At 48.6% G+C, this 24,430-nt stretch overlaps 1 protein-coding gene across 1 annotated transcript in view; it reads left to right on the top strand.

Moving 5' to 3' along the window:
- The first annotated feature begins 523 nt into the window (after window positions 1–523).
- Window positions 524–24,430, top strand: part of LOC145357059 (leukocyte surface antigen CD53-like) — a 53,698-nt gene continuing 29,791 nt past the window's right edge. Inside the window, exon 1 of the mRNA XM_080210131.1 lies at window positions 524–642. The gene's annotated coding sequence lies outside the window, so the exon portion shown is untranslated. The remainder of the gene's footprint in view (window positions 643–24,430) is intronic.

Below are 24,430 nucleotides of genomic sequence, written 5' to 3'. Positions count from 1 at the left end.
AACTCGATCCCCACCGCCGCTCGGGCAGACTGCCAGAGCGGGGCTCACCATCACCCCCTTCAGCTCACAGTGAATCTATTAGACCTGAGTTGCCATTGCCTGAAGTTGAAATGTCAACGATAACTTTGTCATCGCTGGACAATATTAGAAAGGTCACAGGGATGTCTTGCTCACTGCTCCATTAAAAACCTCCCAGTGGAAAACCCCAACAGTTTTCTGACTCTGCCCTTCCATTGTTTGATGTGATTAAGTGAAGTTGCATTTAACCAATGTACACAAAATGCGACCAAGTTGGCGCGTGCAGTGAGTTATGTCAATAGCGGCGACATGGAAAATCTTACTCACTTCCCTCTGCCCTCCCAACACCTTCTAACTGACAGATGGTTAATGCTATTCATCAAACAGAAATCCATTGTCACTATGTTGCAAAAGCATTGACGTGACATGGGCGCATTTGTAACTTCCTCCCAGCCCTCGCCTTGCTCAGGCAGACCGGAAAGGAAACGAAACTACAAGGGACCAAAAGTGAGAAGCAGTTGTTAGAAAAAAAAAGGTTCCTTCAGAGTGAAACAGCGAACGGTTCAACAGCCTGCGTTTCGAGAGCTCAGAGGGAGACATACAAGGAGAGCAGTCACTGACAAGGTAGGGATCAGATTGTCTATCAGCCCAGCTCAGACTGGGAGACAAAGACATAGCCAGTAAAACTTGGTATTGCTTTGAACTGTGGTTCAGTTTGACTTTATGCAGGACCAGTGCCAGCCATTTCCCAAGTTATATTGGTTTTCTCTCCTGGGGAAGTTCAGACCACTGACAGTGTTCAAAGGCAGGTACAGCCGTGGCTCAGGGCTAGCTCTCCACCTTGCGAGTCACAGATTCTGGGTTAAAGTCCTCGCTCTGGAGACCCTTGAGAACAAGGTTGAGGCTGCTGGTCCTGTGCGATGCTGAGGGAGAGCTGTCTCGTGTACGGGGGTTAAAATCAGGCTCCTCTCTGCAATCTGTGTGAAAAGAAAAAAAGCCACGGCACGTTTTGGAAGAAGAGCGGGGAATACTCCTCATCTTACCCAGCCAATATTTCATCCTGTCAGGCTAATACTTAACCCTGACTCAAACAGACAACGTGCTCCTTCCCTGCCTGCTATGTGTAAGCCGACTGGCCTACATTACTACAGCAACTTCAAAAATACCCATTCTTTTTTATTCATTTACCCGATCTGAACATCTCCCTGGGCCAGCATTTATTGTCCATCCTTAATTGCCCTTCGACTGAGAGGCCATTTCAGAGGACAGTTAAAAGTCAACCATATTGCTGTGGATCTGGAGTCTCATGTAGGCCAGATTGGGTAAGGACAGCAAACCTCTTTCTCTAAAGGACATAATGAAAGCTTCACCATTGACCCTCACACCATGATTAAGAATGTAACATCTGGATTCTCAGTCCAATCAGTCCAATCACAATATCACTGCCAGATCCCTCTCCTCTCCTCTCCTCCCACCCACCCACCGTGTGTGCTGGAAAGCAGGAAGATGCTTTGGAATTTTCTGAAGTTTTGGAAGGAGGCCTATCATTATAAGTTTTTCTTTTTGAAGACAGGTTGGACGAGTTGTATCTGAACTGGAGGGGAACCAATATCCTGGGAGGCAGATTTGCCAGTGCTACAAGGCAGGGGAGTGTGATCCTCAGCAGCAGGGAGGCAAATGAGGGGCTGAAAGGAGAGGCAGTACTCAGCAATGGCAAGCTGAATAGACATGATAGACAGGAGCATGGCAAGGAATGGAATATCTGTCAGATTAAATTGCATCTATTTCAATGCAAGAGGGCTAACAGCTAAAGCTGATGAACTCAGGGCATGGACATGGGACTGGGATATTATAGCCATAACTGAAACCTGATTAAGGGACGGACAGGACTGGCAGCTTAATGTTCAGGCTACAGCTGCTTTAGGCAGGCCAGAGCTGAAGAAAGAGAAGAGGGCGAGCTGCATTTTTGATTAAGGAGAGCATTACAACAGTAGGCAGAGATGAAACAACCGAGGGATCATCCAGTGAGGCTTTGTGCGTGGAACTAAGAAAGAAAGGGATGGTGACCGTTTTGGGGTTGTACTATAGACTCCCAGATAGTCAATGGAACTAGAAAAACAAATATGCAAGGAGACTGGGGAAACTTACAGGAGTAATAGGGTTGTCATAGTTGGAGATTTTAATTTTCCTAACATAGACTGGGACTGCCGTGGTGTTAAGGGCTTATATGGGGTGGTGTTTTTTACATGTGTTCAGGGAGAGTCCTATTCGGGAAAGGGCAAACTTCACCTACTCTTAGGAAATAGGACAAGTGAGTGAGGTGACGGCCAGGGATCACTTTGGGACTGTGACCATAGTACTATTATTTTTAAAATATTTATGGAAAAAGAACAAAACTGGTCCAGAAGTGCAAGTTCTAAATTGGGGCAAGATGAAGTTTGTTTGAATTAGATAGGATCTTGCAAGAGTTCGTTAGATTGGTTATTTAACGGCAAAGGGGGAGGGTCTATGGGTGAGATCATAAAATCCCACCTGAAGCCAAGGGAGATTTCCGATTCCGGGGCTGGAAAGGTGGTAGAGCGTCAGCTCCATATGATTCTGTTAGGCTGAAGGACAAGGCTGGTAGAGGGAGGGAACCCTGGATGACAGAACATGGCGAGATTTTGGCCAGGAGAAAGGGGACATGGTTCAGGTACAAGCAACTGGGATCAAGGGATTGCTTGGAGGTGTACAGGAGATACAGGAGTATCCTCAAGAAGGAAATTCAGAGGGCAAATGAGGTAGCTTTGGCTGAGGTGAATCCAAAGGAATTATTTAGGTATATTCAAGGAAAAACAATAGGACCTCTCAAGGACCAAAGTGGACACGTATGTGTGAAACCACAGGAAACAGTCGAAGTTCTCAATGAATATTTCTCCTCTGGTTACTGTGGAGAAAGACATGAAGACTCGAAAACCTGGGAAAGTTAATGATGATATATTGGAGGCAATTCACATTACAGTAAAGGAGATGATGGATGTATTAAAATGTATGAAGGTGGATAAATCTCCTGACCCTAACTAGGTATATGTAAGAACACTGTGTGGGGCTTGAGAACAAATTGCGGGAGCTCTGGCTGAGATATTTGCATCATTGTTAGCCACGGGACGAAGTACCAGAGAACTGGAGGGTAGCAAATGTTGTGCCCTTATTTAAGAAGGGGCACAAAGAAAGACTTGGGAATTGTAGATCAGTAAGCCTAACATCTGTGGTGGGTAAGTTACTAGAGAGGATTCTGAAAGATAAATTGTACAGGCATTTGGAAAGATCGAGTTTGATTAGGAGTAGCCAGCATGGCTTTGTGCATGGGAAATTTGTTAGAGTTCTTTGATGAAGTGGCAAGGAAGGTTGATGAGGGCAGAGCAGTAGACATAGTCTATTTGGACTTCAGTAAGGCTTTTGAGAAAGTTAACAACAAACAAAGAACAAAGAACAAAAACAGCCCGGGAAACAGGCCCTTTGGCCCAACGAGCCCGCGCCGCCATCTTAACACCAGTCCCCCCCTCCACCCATGACCCTTATCTATTGTTTATGGCATTCCACATTGAGGGAAACTAATTTAGGGACAATTTATTCCTGCCAATCAGCCTAACAGCACATCTTTGGGGTGTGGGAGGAAACCGGAGCACCCGGAGAAAACCCACGCAAGCACGGGGAGAATGTGCAAACTCCCACAGACACCGGCCCAAATCCATGTGTCTGCACAGCAATCAGTGATAGTCACTGAGCTGTCGTCTTGCCCAGTATCTGGTCCAGTTTAAGCACACCCTAACGACATGAAGCACTAGGCCAATCTCGAACAACCAAGAGCAGCCCAAGTACGACCCATCGCCTGTATGCCCCTCGTTGGACAGTTCCACATAGTAGGCTGCTCTGGAAGGTTAGATCACATGGAATCTAAGGATAGTTGACAAATTGGATATAAATTGGCTTGATGGTAGGAAGCAGAGGGTAATAGTGGAAAAATGGTTGTCAGACTTGAGGTCTGTGACTAGTAGTGTGCCTCAGGGGTCAGTGCTGGGCCCATTGTTATCTATATCAATGAATTGGATGAGAACATACATGGCATGATCAGCAAGTTTGCAGATGATACTAAAATAGGTTGTATTGTAGATAGTGAGGGAGGTTATTAAAGATTGCAGCAGGATCTTGATCAGCTGGGGAAATGGGCCAAGAAATGGCAAATGGAGTTCGAACACTTAAATGTGAGGTATTGCATTTTGGAAAGTCGAATCAAAGTAGTACTTTCACAATGAATGGTCAGGCTTTCGGGAGTATCATGGAATAGAGGGACCTTGGAATTCAGGTGCATGGTTCTGTAAAGGTGGAGTCACAAGTAGATAGGGCAGTGAAGAAGGCTTTTGGCATGCTGGCTTTCATCAGTCAGGGCATTGAGTTTAGAAGTTGGGAAGTTATGTTGCAGTTTTACAGGACGTTGGTGAGGCCGTGCCTGGAGTATTGTGTTCCGTTTGGTCGCCTTGCTACAAGAAAGATTTCATTAAACTGGAGAGAGCGCAGAAGAGATTTACAAGGATGTTGCCAGGACTCAGGGGACTGAGTTATAGGGAGAGATTGGACAGGCTAGGACCTTTTTCTTTGGAGTGTAGGAGACTGAGGGATGATCTTATAGAAGTGTATAAGATCATGAGAGGCATGGACAAGGTGAATGCACTCAGTCTTTTTCCCTGGGTTGGGAAATCAAAAACTCGAGGGCATAGGTTTAAGTTAAGAGTGGAAAGAATGAATGGGAACCTGAGGGGAAACTTTTTTACACAGAGGGTGGTATGTATGTGGAATGAGTTACTGGAGGAAGTGGTTGAGGCAGGGACATTGCCAACATTTAAAAGACATTTGAGCAGATACATGGATAGGAAAGGTTTAGATGGATATGGGCCAAATACAGAGAAATGGGGTTAGCTTAAATGGGCAATTTTGTCAGCATGGACCAGTTTGGGCCACAGGGCCTGTCTCCTTGTCAAAGATTCTCTGATTCTATGAAGAAATATTGACATTTGTAAATTAAAACAGAAGAGGCAAAAGGGGTCTTTAAAACCCCATGAAAATTACCCCCCCAGCCTCTCCTGCCCCCGGCCACTCCTGCCCCCGGCCTCTCCTGCCCCGGCCACTCCTGACCCCCGGACACTCCTGCCCCCGGTCTCTCCTGCCCCCGGCCACTCCTGCCCCCCACCACTCCTGCCCCCGGTCACTCCAGTCCCCCGGTCACTCCAGTCCCCCGGTCACTCCTGCCCCCGGCCACTCCTGCCCCCGGCCTCTCCTGCCCCCAGCCACTCCTGCCCCCGGACACTCCTGCCCCCGGACACTCCTGCCCCCCACCACTCCTGCCCCCGGTCACTCCAGTCCCCCGGTCACTCCTGCCTCCTGCCACTCCTGCCCCCGGCCTCTTCTGCCCCCGGCCACTCCAGTCCCCCGGCCACTCCTGCCTCCTGCCACTCCTGCCCCCGGCCTCTTCTGCCCCCGGTCACTCCTGCCCCCCACCACTCCTGCCCCCGGTCACTCCAGTCCCCCGGTCACTCCTGCCTCCTGCCACTCCTGCCCCCGGCCTCTTCTGCCCCCGGCCACTCCAGTCCCCCGGCCACTCCTGCCTCCTGCCACTCCTGCCCCCGGCCTCTCCTGACCCCGGTCACTCCAGTCCCCCGGCCACTCCTGCCTCCTGCCACTCCTGCCCCCGGCCTCTTCTGCCCCCGGCCACTCCAGTCCCCCGGCCACTCCTGCCTCCTGCCACTCCTGCCCCCGGCCTCTTCTGCCCCCGGTCACTCCTGCCCCCGGCCACTCCTGCCCCCGGTCACTCCTGCCCCCCACCACTCCTGCCCCCGGTCACTCCAGTCCCCCGGTCACTCCTGCCCCCGGCCTCTTCTGCCCCCGGCCACTCCAGTCCCCCGGCCACTCCTGCCTCCTGCCACTCCTGCCCCCGGCCTCTTCTGCCCCCGGTCACTCCTGCCCCCGGCCACTCCTGCCCCCGGTCACTCCTGCCCCCCACCACTCCTGCCCCCGGTCACTCCAGTCCCCCGGCCACTCCTGCCCCCGGCCACTCCAGTCCCCCGGTCACTCCTGCCCCCGGCCACTCCTGCCCCCGGTCACTCCTGCCCCCAGCCACTCCAGCCCTGATCACTCCTGCCCCCGGCCACTCCTGCCCCCGGTCACTCCTGCCCCCAGCACTCCTGCCCCCGGCCACTCCGGCCCTGATCACTCCTGCCCCCGGCCACTCCTGCCCCCGGCCACTCCTGCCCCCGGCCTCTCCTGCCTCCGGCCACTCCTGCCCCTGGTCACTCCAGTCCCCCGGCCACTCCTGCCCCTGGCCACTCCGGCCCTGATCACTCCTGCCCCCGGCCACTCCTGCCCCCGGCCTCTCCTGCCCCCTACCACTCCTGCCCCTGGTCACTCCAGTCCCCCGGCCACTCCTGCCCCCGGCCACTCCAGCCCCCGGCCACTCCTGCCCCAGGCCACTCCTGCCCCCGGCCACTCCTGCCCCCCGGTCACTCCTGCCCCTGGCCACTCCGGCCCTGGTCACTCCTGACCCCGGCCACTCCTGCCCCCCGGTCACTCCTGCCCCTGGCCACTCCTGCCCCCGGTCACTCCTGCCCCCGGCCACTCCTGCCCCAGGCCACTCCTGCCCCCGGCCACTCCTGCCCCCCGGTCACTCCTGCCCCTGGCCACTCCTGCCCCCGGTCACTCCTGCCCCTGGCCACTCCGGCCCTGGTCACTCCTGCCCCTGGCCACTCCTGCCCCCGGTCACTCCTGCCCCCGGCCACTCCTGCCCCGTTCACTCCTGACCCCGGCCTCTCCTGCCCCCCGGTCACTCCTGCCCCTGGCCACTCCGGCCCTGGTCACTCCTGCCCCCGGTCACTCCTGCCCCCGGCCACTCCTGCCCCCCGGTCACTCCTGCCCCCGGCCACTCCTGCCCCCCGGTCACTCCTGCCCCTGGCCACTCCTGCCCCCGGTCACTCCTGCCCCCGGCCACTCCTGCCCCGTTCACTCCTGACCCCGGCCTCTCCTGCCCCCCGGTCACTCCTGCCCCTGGCCACTCCGGCCCTGGTCACTCCTGCCCCTGGCCACTCCTGCCCCCGGTCACTCCTGCCCCCGGCCACTCCGGCCCCGGCCTCTCCTGCCCCGGACACTCCGGCCCCCGGTCACTCCTGCCCCCGGCCACTCCGGCCCCGGCCTCTCCTGCCCCGGACACTCCGGCCCTGGTCACTCCAGTCCCCCGGTCACTCCTGCCCCCGGCCACTCCGGCCCCGGCCACTCCTGCCCCGGACACTCCGGCCCTGGTCACTCCAGTCCCCCGGCCACTCCTGCCCCCCAGCCACTCCGGCCCCGGCCACTCCGGCCCCGGCCACTCCTGCCCCCGGCCACTCCGGCCCCGGCCACTCCTGCCCCGGACACTCCGGCCCTGGTCACTCCAGTCCCCCGGCCACTCCTGCCCCCCAGCCACTCCGGCCCCGGCCACTCCGGCCCCGGCCACTCCTGCCCCCGGCCACTCCTGCCCCCGGTCACTCCTGCCCCCGGTCACTCCTGCCCCCGGCCACTCCTGCCCCCGGCCACTCCTGCCCCCGGCCACTCCTGCCCCCGGTCACTCCTGCCCCCGGCCACTCCTGCCCCCGGCCACTCCTGCCCCCGGTCACTCCGGCCCTGGTCACTCCTGCCCCGGACACTCTTGCTTTTCTGTCATTCACCCGCAGGGTGACACGCCCTGTGTCTACCGTGGAATCCCTGTAGTACAACAGGAGGCCATTCAGCCCATCAGGTCTGCTCTCGTACTTCAAAAGAGTATCTTACACAGGTCCATCGCCCTGCCCAGCCCCTGTGCATTTAGCATGACACATCTTTGGACTGTGGGAGAAAACCAGAGCATTCTGAGGAAACCCACACAGACATGGGGGGAATGTGCAAACTCCACACAGACAGTGACCCAAGCTGGAAATTGAACCCGGGTCCCTGGCGCTGTGAGGCAGCAGTGCCAGTCATTGTGCCAATGTATTTCCAGCACCTTCTGTTGATTCTCTTCCAGCTTGTGACCTGAATAAACATGTGTCCGATGGGATCTTTCTAATAGTCTCAGAGAGACTTCCGGAACAGGGTGGGTTTGGGAAGTTGCTGGGCCTGACAGCTCGTGTTTAATGTGTCGGAAACAAGCCTGTGAAGGAGGATTTGTAGTCAGGGTAATTCCAATCTATATATCTTTCAGGAATACGGGGGGGAATTTACAGATTTTTTGAATACAGGACAGAAATGAGACAAGGAACCGAGGCCATTGAAATAGTATATACTGGAAAGAGGAAGATAGTGGGTCTGTGGACAGAGGTCAGGGTATTCTGGCTATCTTCTTAGTGGCTGCCAAGATCTAGAACCAACAGCAGGGAGCAAATGGCCTCATTAAGTCATGTAATATTCAATAAATATTACAGTTCCTCATTATCGACTGGAAGTCTAAGTCTGGGTAAAACTGTCAATTACTGAGAAATGATCAGATATTGCCAACAGAATACTGAGTACTGTAACTGGGAAGTGTGGTGCTTTGTATCATTGAGAATCTTCATTTCACATGATACAGGGATAGTCAAAAATAGAACAATGAGTGTGGCCTAGCACTGAGGGTGTAAAGGTGGAGGTGTTAAAGTGGTTTAATGACTGGAGCTATCTATGTAAAACGGCAAGCAGAAACAATTGTTATATTAACAACATGTGAATCACTCGGCAATGTAAACCAGAACAAATCTCATTACAAACAGTAACAAATCTCATCCCAGTAGAGATAGACCATGATCATCCTTTACCAGGATGTTGCCTGGTATGGTGGGAAGGTCTTCTGAGGAAAGGCTGAGGGACTTGAGGTTGTTTTCGTAAGAAGGAAGAAGTTTGAGAGGTGACCTAATTGCGGCATACAAGATGATCAGAGGGTTAAGATAGGGTGGATAGTGAGAGCCTTTCTCCTCGGATGGTGATGGCTAACACGAGGGGACATAGCTTTAAATTAAGGGGTGGTAATTGTAGGACGGATGTCAGAGGTAGGTTCTTTACTCAGAGGGTAGTAAGGGTGTGGAATGCCCTGCCTGCAGCAATTGTGGACTCGCCAACTTTAAGGGCGTTCAAATGGTCAGTGGATAGGCATATGGATAACATTGGAATAGTTTAGGTTAGAGGGTCATTAGATTGGTTCCACTGGCCGGCGCAACATCGAGGGCCGAAGGGCCTGTACTGCGCTGTAATGTTCTATGTTCAATGCCAGGGCCCCACAAGGCTGTGTTCTCAGCCCCTTAAACATCTATAACTGTGTGGCCAAATTCTGCTCCCGTTGCTGATGACCCACTGTAATGGGTTAGATCTCAGACAATGATGAAATGGAGTATTGGAGAGAAACCTGGTGAACTGGTGTGATGACAGTAATGTCTCACTCAATGTCAGCAAAACGAAAGAGATTATCATTGACATCAGGGAGCGTGGTGGAGGATGTGTCCTGAGTGTATCAATGGGGACGAAGTGGAAATGGTCGAGAGCTTCAAGTTATTAGTTGTCCAAATCACCAAGAACCTGTCCTGGTCCCCCCGTGCCGACACTATAGTTAAGAAAGCCCACCAATGCCTCGACTTTCTCAGGAGACTAAGGAAATTTGGCACGTTGGCTATAACTCTGGGTGGGATCGGTTTACCGGGGGGGGTGCTGGCAGTGTGTGGTTACAGTGTGCTGATCTCGGTGCTGACAGGTTGGTGCATGTGCAGTGACCCGCACAGTGTTGTGTTACCGGCCTCTCCAGCACACATAGGCCTCTCACCCTGTCAGATTTTCAGTGTGAATCTCTCTGAGGCTCCCGGTAGTGCGCAGGGAGATTCATTTTGAAAATCCTGCTGAAAAAAAACCACCTGATTTACTCTGGTTTTTGCACAAATTTAACAGTTTGAATTTTTTGGGGAGAATTCCACCCTCTGTTTTGCATCCTCTCCTTTCCCTCTCCCCTGTGAACACTCTGATACGGTACAGTGTGCAAGAAACAATACTTTTCACTGTATCCCAATACATATGACAAGAAAAGAATCAAATCCAAAATACAAACTGCACAAATCTCATTCCTGTCTCCAAAATACAAGTAATATTCATTACTGCCTTTGGAACTTTGAAGTGGTGACTTTATTTTCCATGTCCCTTGGATAGTTGGAACCTTTCAGCATTCTATTCCCCATTTGAGATTGGCCCTCATGTTGAAAGCCTTCTTTAATCTGCTCTGAGTGTAATGAGCCGTCAGTATTTGCCTGTGGAACCTCTTGCTTTCTCTCACAGCTCATTGTTGCTTTGAAACTCCTTTGAAGTGAAACTGAAGCGGGCCAGTTTCACTAAGATGCACCGTTTTAACATTGGAACCATGAGCACCTGGTGTCCACACCCTTAAATGTTTTGACTGACAGGGATGGATTACTTATCCATTCACAAAGAGCTTCCCTGCATGCTTGGAAGCATCTTGTGTGCTTTGTAAAGATTGTGATTGGAAAAGAGGAACTTAAACCTGGTAAAATATCCAACCTGCCAATCAAAGGCTGAATGCTGATAAACATTGTGGCAAATCAGGGATAGGGGTAGGTGCGGCCTGAGTGAACGAGGGGAAGAGGCCTCTGGTTTGGGAGCTGGGAAGTGCGAGACCCTCATGCCCACATGGTATGCAGTGAGGGTTGGGGGGCGGGGTGGAAATGGTGCTCTGCTTTGGTGGTGAGGATACCCCTTCTGCTGAGGGGGATGTGGAGCTGGGTCATCCACATGCCCGCTTGGTACGTCAGGAGGGTTTGGGTCACTCCCTTTGCCAGTGGGGACGGGGTTGAACACGCCCGTTCTGGGGACAGTGGGGGGAGGGCCTCTCAGCACAGAAGGAAGCGCCAATAGACGTAAATCCGGGCTGGCTGGCGTCAGTCCCTGGGTGTATCATCTGAAATGGTTAAGGTGGGTGAATACCAAGTGCTGCAATGCCAACAGGGAACACAGCAGCTTTCCTGCTGTAGGGATCACAGCACGTGGACAGGTAAACCGTGCCCATTATTTACACAGGGATAGGGCCCATGTGGGATTGGGGCCGATACAGCCTCGATGGGCCGAATGGCCTCCGTCTGTACTGTAGGATTTCTATGATTCTTGTCATCTGACCAAGATGTTTAATGGCAGTTTATCTGATCATTATTGCTGCTAAATAGGTTTTGCCGGTTTCATTTGCTGCTGTGTATCTTTCATTCCAACAAGGATGACAGGTTTCCATTGATTAGGAAGCATTTCAGGAAATCCTCGGATTGTGAAAGGAAAGTCTTTCTCTCTCAGCCTGAAGATTGAATTATGAGGGTGACAGAGGGAGGTTTTGTTACACAGGAGTGTTACACTGTGTGTTGATGAAAATCTTTGTGATATTCTGATGAAATCAATCTTTGTGGACATGTTTACTCTTCAGTTGACAACTTTGAAACGGAAATCTTTTATAAATACGTTAACAATATTGTGATAGAGAGTGAGCTGAGGGCCACTTAACCAGAGGGAGAAAAGGCAACAAGGCCATGTTGAATATTAGCGGGAGGTTTTCTGCATTCCCTCCCTGTTCCACCTTCTGTTTTAACAGAAAATGAATGTTTGGAAGGCATTGCCCAATCTGCTACTGAGTATTTTATAAATCCCTGTCCAGGTTAAATAAAGTGTGCAATGTTTGAGTGCAATTATGCTTTCAATTCAAGTTCAAAACTCTACTGCCAATGTGGAATAGGATGTCTTAACCTCACAGCTTCACACAAAATCCAAGCTGGAGCAGCAACACTACACTCCAATGCAGTACAACACTGCACTAAACTCCAATGCAATGTGGTGCCGCACTATACACCAATGCAGTATGACACTTAACTATGTTAATCCAGAAATAAGGAGACTCCATTGGCAAGCAATAAAAGAACTAACTTCAAAGTAAAAGGTTTAATAAAGAAACTTCATTACACCACCATTTGGGCCACGCCCTGGGCCACAACCGTTCCCCACAATCCTTATCTGCCCTCGATTTATACCAGGTCAGCTGACCATCATACCATTTTGCCATTGGTTCCTTCTCAGTTATTGGGTAACTTGGTCAGCTGACTCTCACAGAATGCTACCATTGGTTACGTTAGAACAGATTCCCCTCTTTCTTCAAATTAATTTTAGGACCATCCTCCAACATTCCCAACAACTTTCCAAAACCTGCACCACTTTCAATAAAACAACTTGATGATTGTAGATTTGCACCAACCCAGTCGAGCTTTGAAAACTCCTAGTTTTCCAGCATTTTTTTAATGTTGGCCAAATCAATTCTTTGTCACTTTTCAGTTACACCTTTGTTGAGTGAACATTGTCCACATCACACTCAGTTGGCACCTTCTTTCTCAAAATTGCCTCGAAAAATATCTCTGTAATGTGTCAGACAGAGATATCTCCACATCTGCCACTTTCACTAATGTGAGGGTTTCAGCCACGAATGTACTTTTGACTACTTTTTTTACTTTCTTTACTTCCCAGGCCAAGGGGCAACATTTTCTTTCCTTACCTACCAGGAATATTATGAATCCGGCACCGTTCGAACACCCATCTGGTAGATTGGCATGTGAAGCATCACTAAACACAACTTCATATCTTCCAGTTCTCCCACTGCTGGGAATTTAATTACACGTTCTTCTAATTTTAACTTCTTTAAAGTTTTATTTGCCTGCAAGATCTCTCTGACTATGGCACGTCTCAACCTATTACTCAGCTCTAAGACATTATAACTCCCATCCAGCCTGGGTCTGCTTGCAAAGCCAATTTAACTGTCCTCTCATTCTCCTCAACAATTCTGTTTCTTTATCATTGGTCAGCTTTTCATCACCTCTCTTCTCTGGCAGAGGTGATAGCGGGTGCCTTAGTAATTATTTACCAAAATTCGCTGGACTCCGGGGAAGTGCCGGAAGATTGGAAAACGGCTAATGTTGCGCTGCTGTTTAAAAAAGGGCAGCAGACAAAAGGCAGGGAATTATAGGCCGGTTAGTTTAACGTCTGTAGTTGGAAAAATGCTAGAATCCGTCATCAAAGAAGAAATAGCGAGGCACCTAGAAAAGGATGGTTTGATCGAGCAGACGCAGCACGGATTCGTTAAGGGGAAGTCATGTTTGACGAATTTATTGGAATTCTATGAGGATGTGACTAGTGCGGTAGATAGAGGGGAACCGGTGGATGTGGTGTTTCTCGATTTTCAAAAGGCATTTGATAAGGTGTCTCATAAAAGGTTGCTGCAGAAGGTTAGGGTGCACGGAGTTGGGGGTAAGGTGTTAGCGTGGATAGAGGATTGGTTGTCTAACAGGAAGCAGAGAGTTGGTATCAATGGGTGCTATTCTGATTGGCGGTTGGTGACTAGTGGAGTGCCGCAGGGATCAGTGCTGGGGCCTCAACTATTTACCATTTATATAGATGATCTGGAGGAGGGGGCTGAGTGTAGGGTGACGAAATTTGCTGATGACACGAAGATGAGTGGAAAAGCAAATTGCGTGGAGGGTGTGGAAAGTCTGCAGAGGGATCTGGATAGGCTAAACGAGTGGGCGAGGACCTGGCAGATGGAGTATGATGTTAGCAAGTGTGAGGTTATCCACTTTGGCAGAAATAATAGTAGGAGGGATTACTATTTAAAGGGTGAAAAGTTGCAGCATGTTATGGTGCAGAGGGACCTGGGGGTCCTTGTGCACGAATCGCAAAAACCCAGTCTGCAGGTGCAGCAGGTGATCAAGAAGGCGAATGGGATGTTGGCCTTTATCGCGAGGCGGATAGAACATAAAAGTAGGGAGGTCTTTCTGCAACTGTACAGGGTACTGGTGATGCTGCAGCTGGAGTACTGCGTGTAGTTTTGGTCGCCGCACTTGCGGAAGGATATATTGGCCTTGGAGGGAGTGCAGAGGAGGTTCACTAGGCTGATACCAGAGATGAGGGGGTTGGACTATGAAGAGAGACTAAATAGACTGGGTCTGTACTCGTTGGAGTTTAGAAGGATGAGGGGGGATCTTCTAGAGATGTATAAGATAATGAAGGGGATGGATAGGGTAGAGGTAGAGAGATTCTTCCCGCTTAGAAAGGACAGCAGGACTAGAGGGCACAGCCTCAAGATAAGGCGGGGGGGGGGGGGGCAGTTTAGATCGGAGTTGAGGAGGAACCTCCTCACTCAAAGAGTGGTGACTCTCTGGAATTCTCTGCCCGTTGAAGCGGTGGAGGCTACCTCGCTAAATATATTTAAGTCATGGGTAGATAGGCTTTTCACAGACAAGGGAATTAAGGGTTATGGGGAGAAAGCGGGAAAATGGAACTGAGCCACTTCAGATCAGCCATGATCTTATTGAATGGCGGGGCAGGCTCGAAGGGCTAGATGGCCTACGCCTGCTCCTATTTCTTATGTTCTTATGGTTATGGGAATGGGATGAATGCTGTCTAGATATCTCTGTTGATTCACCATTATCCCCGATTTGTTTTGTCTTATATCAAGACTGAGATATCGAGAAGAACCGGCTGATGATTCTCTACTTTAAATTCTGTCTTTAACCTATTAATTTCCCTCTTTTCAAACTCTGCAGTGCCACCCCGTAGGAAATCACAATATGCATCACAAAAGCTCCAGCCAATTTTCCTTCAGACTTCCAATAGAACATTACAAGCTTTGAATTGGACACGGCCAGTCTTTAGCAATACAAATCATACAGAGAAATACCAAACCCTTGCTGCATCACTCCATCTGTAAATGCATTTGCTCAACTTCCACAAGTGTCCCTGTGTATTATCTACTTCTTTGGGCAGCTTCAAAAAAACTTTTCTCTGAAATGTTTCCCCTGCAGAAAAATATTGCTCCAATATCTTAGATTTGATTTGATTTAGTATTGTTACATGTATTAGCACAAGGTGAAAAGTATTGTTTCTTGCACGCGATACAGACAAAGCAGACCATTCATAGAGAAGGAAACTGGAGAGTGCAGAATGCAGTGTCACAACTAGGGTGGAAGGAAAGATCAACTTAGTGTAAGGTAGGTCCATTCAAAAGTCTGATGGCAGCAGGGAAGAAGCTGTTCCTGAGTCAGTTGTTCCGTGACCTCAGAATTTTGTATCTTTTTCCCGACCGAAGAAGGTGGAAGAGAGTATGTCTGGGTGTGTGGGATCCTTAATTAGGCTTTGCTGAGGCAGCGGGAGGTGTGGACAGAGTCAGTGGGTGGGAGGCTAGTTTGCATGATGGATTGGGCTGCATTCATGACCTTTTGTAATTTCTTGCTGCCTTGAACAGAGCAGGAGCCATACCAAGCTGTGATACGATGAGAAAGAATGCTTTCTATGGTACATCTAGGAATTGGTGAAAGTCATAGCTGACATGCCAAATTTCCTCAGTCTTCTGAGAAAGTAGAGGCATTGGTCCGCTTTCTCAACTCTAGTGTCAGCATGGGGGGTACCAGGACAGGTTGTTGGTGATCTGGACACCTAAAAACTTGAAGGTCTGGACCATTTTGACTTCATCCCCATTGATATAGACAGGGCAAATTCTCCTCTACGCTTCCTAAAGTCGATGACAATCTCCTTCATTTTGTTGATATTGAGGGAGAGATTATTGTTGCTGCACCAGTTTGCCAAATTCTCTATCTCATTCCTGTACTCTGTCTCGTGATTGTTTGAGATCCAACCCACTATGGTGAAGCCATCAGCAAACTTGAAAATCAAATGGAGGGGAATTTGGCCGCACAGTCATAGGTATAAAAAGAGTATAGTAGTGGGCTGAGAACACAGTCTTGTGGAGCACTGATATTGAGAACGATCGTGGAGGAGGTGTTGTTGCCTATCCTTAAACATTGTAGTCTGTGAGTAGGTAGTTCAGGATCCAGTCACAGAGGGAGGTGCCGAGGCCCAGGCCACAGAGTTTGGTGATGAGTTTCGTGGGAATGGTGGTGTTGAAGGCTGAGCTGTAGTCAATAAATAGGGGTTGACATAGGTGCCTTTGTTATCTGTGTTTCCAGGGCTGAGTGCAAGGCCAGGGAGATGGTGTCTGCTGTGGGCCTGTTGTGGCAGTAGGCAAACTGTAATGGATCCAGGCAGTCTGGGAGACTGGAATTGATTCATGCCATGACTAACCTTTTGAAGCATTTCATAATGATGGATATCAGAGCCACTGGCTGATAGTCATTAAGGCACACTGCTTGGTTTTACTTAGGTACCGGGGTAATGGTCACCTTCCTAAAGCAGACAGGGACCTCAGATTGTTGTAAAGAGAGGTTGAAGATGTCTGCGAATACTCCCACCAGCTGATCCACACAGGATCTGGGTGCTTGTCCAGGTATCCCATCCGGGCCTGTCACTTTCCATGGGTTGACCTTTAAGAAAGTTGCTCTGGCATCTGCAATGGTGACCCCAGATACAGGTTCATCCAGGGCTTCCAGGGTGGAGGGCATGTTCTCGCTGCCTCTGACTCAAAACGGGCATTGAGCTTATAAGGGAGGGGTGCGTTGGAGCTGGTGATTTTACATGCCTCCATCTTGTAGCCTGTTATGTCTTGCAGACCTTGCCATAGTTGGCAGGGGTCGGTGTGGCTGGCCTGGGACTTCAGCTTGGTCCAGTATTGTCTTTTGGCATCTTTGATGGATCTCCTTAGATTGTATCTGGCTTTCTTGTATAGGTCAGTGTCACTTGACCTGATCGCCTCAGAGCTGGACTCCAGCAAGCAGTAGATATCCCTGTACATCCATGGTTTCCGGCTGGGGAACGTACAGATTTGCTTCTTTGGCACACAGTCTCTTACACACTTACAATGAAATCAGTTAGTGTAGTGGTGCACTCGTTCAGGTTGGTCGCAGAGTTTTTAAATATTGACCAGCCCACCTACTCCAAGCAGATCTGTAGGAGATCAACGATTCCTCAGACCAACATTGCACGACTTTCTGTGATGGATTCTCCCACTTCAGTTTTTGCTTGTGAGCTGGGAACAGGAGCACTGCCTTGTGGACTGATTTGTCAAAGTGTGGGCAGGCGATAGAGCAGTAGACATGTTTGATATTTGTGTAGGTGTGCTCTAGGATGTTTGGGTGTCTGGGGGAGCAGGAGATGTGTTGGTGGTATCTCGGTAGTACGCTCTTGATCTTGAGCTGATTGAAGTCCCAGCCACGATGAACAAGGCCTCAGGATGTTTTGTCTCAAGGCTATTCGTAGTGGTGTATATTTTGTCCAGCGTGATCTTCACGTTGGCACAGGGTGAGATATAAACTGCCGTCAGGATAGCAGAGGTGAACACTCATGGTAGGGGCGGCATTTTAGCATCAGGTATTCTAGCTCTGGGGAGCAGAAAGTTGCTCCATCTAGACACCACGAGATGTTGATTAGGAAGCAGTCCCCACCTTCCCTTGGCTTGCCTGAGGCTATTGATTTACACACCCAATTATTAGAGGTGAAGACGACAAAAACATTTGCAGTGTCATTTTCCCTGCTGTGGGAGAATCAGCCCTAATGTCTCTCCCTCCAAGTGTTCCTCGTACCATAGGCTATTAATGTGTCCTATCCAGCAAAACTTTCTCTATGCAAACACACCTATGGGATAGAGCAGGCTGCCCTTCATCGGGTACCTTGGTGTACACTTCAAACTCTTTCTAGCTGCCCAGCTCTCTTTGTTTGGCCTCACTTATTTCCACAAGCTTCATTTTATTGGCAGCCACCAACACTTCCCTATCCTGGGGGCATCTATTCCTGTTACTGGTCTAATTCCTACATTTCCTCATTAAGCTCCAGCCTCTGCTGCCGTGTCTGTCCCTGTCAGGACTGCTACTCTCACACTGCTGTTCTCTGTTGGCACAACTTTGGTCACAGATTTGTGACTTCTTCCTGGGTTCACGAATGCTTACTGTCTCATCCTCAAAACTTAAATCTTGCTTTTTGGACTTCCAACTGTCCACCCCATTTTCCCAATCTCTCGTTTTGGCTTCTTGCCCTCGAACATTGAGCCAGTGTTTGTACTTTCCTAAGGTTTTTCCTGCTTTCCCGATTATAGTGGCCTCCCTCCACTCTCTTGACCCTTTGGGTGTGTATGATACCACTGCGCCTACTTTAGGTAGCTGAACCTTTAAAGTAACAGCTTCATTCTGTGCCTCAGCCTTACTCAGCTGATCATCAGATTCCCACTCTCCTTTACCTGTTTGATCATCATAGTTGCTGAAGGTATGTGTATGGGAGGGAAAAGATGCTTCTCTTATTCCTACATCTCGTTCAAATGCTCCAAATTCATAATCGATTCCCATTACTCTCGAAGACTGGGCTCACTCTATCTGGTTACCGTGTAGTAGTATAACCACCTTGCCACCATCCCTATCACTTTACCAGGCCCTTTCTACTCTTTTAGACCCTCTCTTTTATAGTAGACCATATCTACTTATCAAAGTGTACCTAAACTGATGTCTTAGGGCTCACTGTATCCGCTCTGAAACCTCAATCTTAATGAAGGCCTTTCTTCCTACATGCATGGCATTCGGGTGTGTGGAAAAAATGGAGCTAATGTTTGCCCCTTGAAATGCTGGAGGAGTGTCCATCAGTACTGATGATAATCTTGGGTTCCTCCCATATACCAGTTGGTACAGACTAATGAATTTTTCTCATGTACCGCCCTGGCTAATGTTATCTTCATTCTACAGCCCGGTTAATCAGCCAAATCCTTATGCAGCATATCATCCACCAGTGCATGATTCCATTCACAGGGACCATTGCTGAATGGGCTTTCAGCTGCAGTGTGCATCACCACAACATTTACATTTTCACACATATCTTAGAGCTTCTCATTCACAACTTCACCCCCATTGACCGTCAAAAATTTAGACAGTGCCTCCAACACTGCTCCAATCCAAGAAGTCAACATTTTGTCCACAGTGGTCTTTTTGTCTTTGCAATAAGTCAGAGTAGATATGTGGAACCATGTGGCCATGTCCACAAAGCGTAGTAAATAGATGTCTGTCTTTATCTCAAACCCATAGCCAGTACTTCATTGAAATCCCGAGTCCAGGGTTAGACTCAGAGCTGTACAAATCTCACATTAAGCTGATACTTGCTCTATGAGATCATTATAGCCATTATCCAGCCCCCCTCCATCCTGCAGCAGTGCTCTCAGCCTCTGTGATGCTGGATGAGCAAACTCCTCTGGAAGTTTCAAAGTAATCTTCTTTTTGTCCATCAAGACAGTGTCTGTAAGCAGCACTAATGCATCCTTTGGTTAGACATTTTCAGTTCACTTAAGAGAAGGCAATAATGGCCTGACCTTAATCATGCTTCAAATCTTTAGTCATCTGAGCTTTTTTTTCTGGCAGACCAGCTTAATAACAAAGGTATGGCTCTTGAGGCAACATCCATACTTATGACAAGCTGATTCCTGCAATTCCACAGGGGAGTACCATCCTTTTGTAAGAAATTAAAGTATTACCATCTCCAATCAAAAACAGATGGAACTGTCACATTCTTTAACTTCCTTGAGGCTTTTATGACCAAGGGACCCTAAATAGCCAATCCTTGCCACATATAGTTGATGTACATCCACTATCTAACACTGTACAGTTAAAAGAGTTTGTTGTCAGTACACCATTATTGGGCTCAAAGTTTCTGTGACCAAAACAATGCCTTCATGGTCCTTATATTCATCAGTGTCAGTTTCTACATATTCTGTTTCATGTGTAACTTCAGAGATACAGTTTCTTCTTTTTGGATAATTAACTATGTAGAGATATGGGAAATTGCTTTGAAAACAGTGATTCACAATCCCTTTACCATCCCTTTATCACCCTTCCATGTGCATCTTCTTTCCCCATTATCAAATCAGTGTTACCCAGTTTCAACATTAGGTGTATTATGAGTGTAACTGACTCTGTTTAGGGGCCTCTATGTACCATTTGGTCAAGCATGCAGCTGATCTACTATTGAATCCTCTACCCTGGGTGCTATGACATTCCGGTCTGTGTTGAAAATAGTGGCAGAGAGCGACTGCATCCCAAAAAACTTTATCAATGATGTTACCATTTGATCAAAGAGGGGCTCTGTTCCCTTAAATTGTACTTCAGTCTTTACCTGAAGACTGTCCATCTGAGACAGACGCACACAGTCCAACAACTAAAAGGCCAATATCACATCTGGAATCTCCAATTTAAATTTCCTTAGCCCGTTATGGCCTTTATTGATTTCTATGATATATTCATCCATGAGCTGGTCTTCTTGATCATAGAATCCTACAGTGCAGAAAGAGGCCCTTCAGCCCATCGAGTCTGCACTAACCACTATCCCACCTAGGCCCTACCCCCATATCCCTACACATTACTACCTGCTAATCCCTCTAATCTCAGGACACTAAGGGGCAATTTTAGCATGGCCAATCAACCTAACCCGCACATCTTTGGACTGTGGGAGGAAACCGGAGCACCCGGAGGAAACCCACGCAGACACGAGGAGAACGTGCAAACTCCACACATACAGTGACCCAAGTCGGGAATCGAACCCAGGACCCTGGAGCTGTGAAGCAGCAGTGCTAACCACTGTGCTACCATGCTGCCCTGCCAAATCCTGTCAAAAACCACCCAGCCTTCACAATTCTCCAAAAGCTCATCTTTTTGATATAACTTTCCTTGCAGCAGGAGCTGAAACCCTACTTCTTTATCCAGGGCATCTGCAGTCCAGTCAGAAACACCCTGCTCCTTACCTGACTCCTAGCCGGCAGTGACAAAGCCAAGATCATGCCCTACTTTTTCCTCGGTATTGTAGTAACAATGGTCCACGTTTCCACTTCTATCTTCCAATGCCAGTATGGTTCAGAATTCAAATAGACAATCAGACGATATAAGTTTGTTTTTATCTTCTGCCGTGGTTGTGTCCTGAGTCTGTAGCACTTCTTCAGGCCTTAAAAAACAAACAGCAAACAGCAAATAAAGTCTTCCTTTGCTATCAATCTTCATCCAGCAGTAAGAACACTCCAGGAGCAAGCCATAAAAGAACTAACTTCACAAAGTAAAGGTTTAATAAAGAAACTTCATTCGAAGCTGGTGATCGAAGGGGTTGGGGGTGGAAGGGGTTGGGGCCAGCAAAGGGGCCGGGGGGCGGGGTGCGGGTGTCAGTGGCAGTGATGTCTGGGGAGGGGGGTGGAGGGGAGGTCAAGTCCAGAGATGTCTGGGGGGGCGCGGGTGGGTTGGGTTGGCGATCAGGATGCCGGTGATGAGGACACACCAGCAATGGGGAGGGCTGGGGGTAGGCAGCCAATCTCCCAATCTACTGGGATATCAGCGCAAAGCCAATGGCCCTCTCAGCAGTCTGACGCTGGCCACTCAAGTGGGGTATAGCCCCCCTCCCCACGTCCCAGTTCTCAATCCATGCCAATATATTACCCCCAATCCCACGTGCTTTAATTTTACACACTAACCTCTTATGTGGGAATTTATAAAAAACATTCTGAAAATCCAAATACACCACACCCACTGGTTCCCCCTTATCTATTCCAGTAGTTCCATCCTCGAAAACTCCAGCAGGTTTGTCAAACGTGATTTCCCTTTCATAAATCCATGTTGACTTTGTCTACATAGACATAGAGACATAGAAAAAAAGGAGCAGGAGGAGGCCATTTGGCCCTTCGAGCCTGCTCCATCATTCATTATGGTCATGGTTGATCATCCAATTTAGTACCCTGTGTTTGATTTCCCCTTACGTCCTTTAATCCCATTCGCCCCAAGTGCAGATTATTGGACCCAATTGTCAATGGTCTAACCCCGTTGTTAATCAGGATCAGACTCAGAGCTCTGAACATTGATACTGAGCTCAGGGTCAGCTTTAGGGTTAGGCTCATGATCAAGATTAGACTTTGTGCAGGGTTAAAATAATAATTTGATGATGTTAGAATTCGGAGCAGTGAATATGTTTTAAGTTTCAGAGGGATCAAAGTTCATTAATTTTTAGGATTTGGGGTTCGAGGTTTAAACAAACCATCAGTCTACACTATCTTCCTCTCAAACACCCCATCGCACCTTCCTTGCTTTCATTCTCTCACAACGTATCACTCAGAATGGTAGATGGAGTTTAATTTAGAAAAATGCGAGGTGATGCATTTTGGTAGGTTGAACCAGGGCAGGACTTACTCAGTTAATGGTAGGACACTGGGGAGAGTTACAGAACAAAGAGATCTAGGGGTACATGTTCATATTTCCTTGAAAGTGGAGTCACAGGTGGACAGAGTGGTGAAGAAGGCATTCAGTGTGCTTGGTTTCATCGGTCAGGACATTGAATACAGGAGTTGGAATGTCTTGTTGAAGTTCTACATGACATTGGTAAGGCCACACTTGGCATACTGTGTACAGTTGTGGTCACCCTGTTATAGAAAGGATATTATTAAACTAGAAAGAGTGCAGAAGAGATTGACTAGGATGCTCCCGGGACTTGATGGATTGAGTTATAAGGAGAGGCTGGATAGACTGGGACTTTTTTCTCTGGAGCGTAGGAGGCTGAGGGGTGATCTTATAGAGGCCTATAAAATAATGTCGGGTACAGACCAGCTAGATAGTCAATATTCTTTCCCAAAGGTAGGGGAGTCTAAAACTAGAGGGCATAGGTTTAAGGTGAGAGGGGAGAGAATCAAAAGTGTCCAGAGGGGCAATTCTTTCACACAAAGGGTGATGAGTATCTGTAACAAGCTGCCAGAAGTAGTAGTAGAGGCAGGTACAATTTTGTCATTTAAAACGCACTTAGATAGTTACATGGGTACGATGGGTATAGACGGATATGGGCCAAATGCAGACAATTGGGATTAGTTTACGGGTTTTAAAAAAAAGTGGCATGGACAAGTTGGGCCGAAGGGCCTGTTTCCATGGTGTAAACCTCTATGACACAAGGAGCTGACATTTTGAGGCCTTTAATAAACTTTGACAATTGTAAAAATGCATTCAATATGTGAGATACTAATGGCAGCTTCTCTAATACCCTGAGTTCTTGCACAAGAGCATTTGTGAATATTTATTTGTAGATTGCCATGTCTTTGCTGTTGTACTTCCCTGGTCATTTGGTCAGTGAGGGGTTGATGATGCTGAGAATGGGCACAATGACACTATCAGAGTTAAAAGCTGCATCACAAGGTCCGAGACACACGGGATCCACCCTTGAGTCATTCTGTTCAAATTGGTGCAATATCACCCCGCCCCCCCCAGAAACTCCTCCCTCCACCTTCAACTGTTTCCTTCACTTCCAAGAACTGATAATGTGTTGAGTTGTTGGTAACGGATTCTAAGTTAACCGTTCATCAGAAAAAAGTCCCTTTTGCATCATCCAACTGTTTAAACCGTCACAGTCACTGCAGACACAATACTCAATGATAAGTTCCCTACAAACCACCCATACACTCACAATCACACACACACACACACACACACACACACACACACACACACACACACACACACACACACACACACACACACACACAGACACACACACACTTGTACACATGCACTCTCACTCTTTCACACTCTCACTCACACAGCACCAGGACAAACCCAGGCAGCATTGTCCTTAGTAATATATTGCTCTAGTTGTGATCCTGGTGATAAAAGGCTGCTTTCAAACTCGAACCACAAACCCAACATTAACAATAAACAGTGTCAGTGGTCAGTTTGGCAGATGTGATCCTGAGGATAATACAGTGACTAGAAATAAAAATTCAATGTGATGAATACAATTGGTGTAAATACATTCACAGGATCACAGCCAATGATACAAGGCAGCCCCTCCTTCCTCACCCCAGAGCCTGCTCACAAGTATTCTCCAGAGATCACCCCACTGTGAGTGAACTGACTCATTAACTCACTATCCACACATCACAACCGCAGTCCTGAGCTCAAAAATGAACTTCAAACCTAACAAGTATTACAGGAACCTGTAATCTCTCCTCTGTATTCAGGGACACAGAGTTCCAGTCCTCCACCCTCTAGGAACTATTGGGTGGAATTTTACCAGCACGTCTGCCCGAGGTTCATACCTAGTGGGCGGCACGGTAGCACAGTGGTTAGCACTGCTGCTTCACAGCTCCAGGGACCTGGGTTCAATTCCTGGCTTGGGTCACTGTCTGAGTGGTGTTTGCACATTCTCCTCGTGTCTGCGTGGGTTTCCTCCAGGTGCTCCGGTTTCCTCCCACAGTCCAAAGATGTGTGGGTTAGGTTGATTGGACATGTTAATAAAATTGCCCCTTTGTGTCCCGAGATGCATAGGTTAAAGGGATTAGTGGGTGAATGTATACAGATATGGGGGTAGGGCCTGGATGGGATAGTGGTGGGTGCAGACTCGATGGGCTGAAGGGCCTCTTTCTGCACTGTAAGGTTCTATGCAATCC

This window comes from Carcharhinus amblyrhynchos, chromosome 22 (assembly GCF_965287045.1).
Source record: "Carcharhinus amblyrhynchos chromosome 22, sCarAmb.v2.hapA, whole genome shotgun sequence".
Classification (NCBI taxonomy): Eukaryota; Metazoa; Chordata; class Chondrichthyes; order Carcharhiniformes; family Carcharhinidae; genus Carcharhinus; species Carcharhinus amblyrhynchos.
The sequence above is the reverse complement of the archived record's forward strand: the minus strand, read 5'-3'. Positions and strand labels throughout refer to the sequence as shown.